Source organism: Arachis ipaensis, chromosome B06, assembly GCF_000816755.2.
Source record: "Arachis ipaensis cultivar K30076 chromosome B06, Araip1.1, whole genome shotgun sequence".
NCBI classification, from domain to species: Eukaryota; Viridiplantae; Streptophyta; class Magnoliopsida; order Fabales; family Fabaceae; genus Arachis; species Arachis ipaensis.
Genome location: NC_029790.2, coordinates 12973402 through 12976401, shown reverse-complemented (window position 1 = coordinate 12976401; position 3000 = coordinate 12973402).

Genomic DNA, 3000 nt, shown 5'->3' with positions numbered 1-3000 from the left:
AGGTAGAGGGTCTCCCCTGTTTGGGGTTTGGCGAGAACTGGTGGTTCTGCTAGTACTCTTTTGAAGTGTTGGAATGCCTCTTCACATTTTGCTTCCCATCTGAAGGGGGTTCCTTTCTTCATCAGTTTGAAGAAGGGGATTGCTTTTTGTGCTGATGCTCCGAGGAAGCGGGATAACGCCGTGAGTCGGCCGGTGAGCTTCTGGATGTCGTGGAGGTTTTTTGGGCTTGTCATCTCAAGGACGGCACGACATTTTTCCGGGTTTGCTTCAACTCCGCGTTGGGTGATCATAAAGCCAAGGAACTTCCCTGCCTCCATTCCGAAGGCGCATTTTGTCGGGTTGAGTCGCATATGGTGCTTTCGCAGGGTGTTCATTATGACCTTGAGGTCGCTTATGAGTTGTTCGCCGGATTCGGTTTTGGCGAGCATGTCGTCTATGTAGACTTCTAACTTTGTTTCGGAAAGGTTCTGGAATATTTTGTTGACGAGCCATTGGTACGTGGCTCCTGCGTTCTTTAGGCCGAAGGGCATGACTGTGTAGCAGTATGTCCCGTCGGGGGTGATGAATGCTGTTTTCTCCTCGTCGGGTTGGTGCATAGGTATTTGATTATAGCCGGAGTATGCGTCCATGAAGCTGAGGTACCGATGTCCGGATGCGGCGTCTACCAATCCGTCGATGTTTGGCAGGGGAGAGGCGTCTTTTGGGCAGGCTTTGTTGAGGTCTGTGTAATCGACGCACATTCGCCACTTCCCGTTGGACTTTTTTACCAGTACGACGTTTGCTAACCACGTTGTGTAGGGTAGTTCTCTGATGAAGTTTGCTTCGAGTAGGGCGTTTACTTGCCTTTTGACCTCGGCTGCTCGGTCTGGGGACATTTTTCGTCTCCTTTGTGCCACGGGTTTGGCTTTGGGGTCTACGGCTAGCCGGTGGGACATTAGATCGGGGTCTATTCCGGGCATGTTGGCTGGTGTGAATGCGAACAAGTCTCTATTTTGTTTCAGGAATTGGAAACGATCATCTTTAAGGTCGTACGGGAGGTTTCTGTTGATGAAAGTGTATTCGTCTTTGGTTTGCCCTACTTGTAGTTTCTCCATGTCGCCTTCTGGTTCTGGCCTGGGTTGGCCATCTTGTCGGGCGTCCAGGTCGACTAGGAATATCCCAGCCGCGTCGCGAGACTTCTTCCGTAAAGCTAGGCTGGTGTTGTCATATTCTGCTGCGACTTCCCGGTCTCCGTGAATGGTGCCGATGGAGCCGTCTTCCGTTGTGAACTTCATAAGGAGGTATTTGGTAAAGATGATGGCGGAGAAGTCGTTGATTGTTTTTCTTCCGAGGATGACGTTGTAGGCGGTGGAGTCTTTTAGAACCACAAATTCGGATAGAATTGTTTTCCTTTGGTTACCTGTTCCTATGGTGAGGGGGAGGTTGATGGAACCGTCTAGTTTGAGGAAGTTGTCTCCGAGTCCCGTGACGCCGTTGCGGTGTGTTTGGAGATTATCGTTGCGGAGCCCGAACTTGTCGAAGGCTCCTCGGAAGAGGATGTTAGAGTCTGTGCCGGTGTCCACCGGTATTCTTCGTACTAGTCCTGTTCCGATTCTTGCTGAGATGACGAAAGGTGCGTCTTCGGCCGAGGTGCCGTGCTGGTAGTCCTCAGGTAGGAAGGTTACCGTGTTGTCGGCGGTGGTAGTTGGGGTTTGGTCTCTGACGGCCAAGACTTTGAGGTCCTTTTTTAGTGTTGATTTTGACTTGCCTGATACTTCTTTGCCCAACGTTTACTATTATGGTTGGGTCGTCCTCTGGACTTTCCCTAGGGGGTTGTTTTTGTGTTCTCGGGTTGCGTCCTTCCCTTTCTGGCGACCTGTCTCTTTCCGTGCGTTTTGGTTCTCTGATGATTTTGGCGAACTCTGGGAGCTTGCCGTCTCTTATGGCTTGTTCGAGGGCGTCTTTAAGGTCGAAACAGTCTTGTGTTCTGTGCCCGTAACCTCGGTGGTAGTCGCAATAAAGGGTTTTGTTGCCATCTATTCTTTCTTTGAGTTGCTGGGCTTTCGGGATAATACCTCGATCTGCTATTTAGTAGTATATCTCAGTAATTGGGGCTGTCAGGGGTGTGTAATTAGAGAATTTGCCGATTCTGGGTGGTCGATTTGTGTTTGTTTGTTTGGAATGGTCCCTCTGATTTTCTCTGGATGGTAGGTTAGGCCGGGATGTCGGGTTGTCGTGTTGGGTGTTGCTGTGTTGCCGTTTGTTGGCAGCGACAACCTGGCTGACCTCCTTGCCATTTATGTAATCTCTGGCGACATTCTGGATCTCGTGCATGGTCCACACTGGTTTGGTGGCAAGGTGCTTGCGGAAATCTTCGTTCATGAGCCCGTTGGTTAAACAGAGGCTTGCGATGGAATCTGTGGGCCCGTCGACCGTTAGGCATTCATCGTTGAAGTGGTCGAAGTATTTTCGTGTGGACTCGTTCTATTTTTGTGTGACCCCTAGCAGGCTGATGGGGTGTTTAGCTTTAGTGATTCTGGTTGTAAATTCGGCCATGAATTTTCGTGAAATGTCGTGGAAACCAGTTATGGATCCGTTAGGGAGGCCGTTAAACCATTTGATTGCCGGTCCGGCTAGGGTTACCGAAAAAGCTCTGCATCGGACTGCATCGGCTGCGCCTTCTAGGTTCATCCTGGCCTCGAAGGCCGTTTAGGTGTTCCTGGGGGTCCTTGGTTCCGTCATACTTCATGTCCGTGGGTTTATCAAAACCTTTGGAGAGTTTTGCTTTTAAGATCCTCTCCGTGAAGGGAGTGGCTCCCATTATTGTGTGGTCATTTCTCGTGCGCTTGGTTTCTCGGTGTCATCGGTCTTCGTCTGAGTCGTGTTGATGACTTAGATCCTGGGAAGTGCTGCGGTTGTACTCTTTACTGTGTCGCCGTTCTGGTGACTTTTCACGTCTGGGGTCGCGCGAGGTGCTGCGATTGTCTCTCCTATCGTGTTGTCGAGTTGGCGATCTGCTTC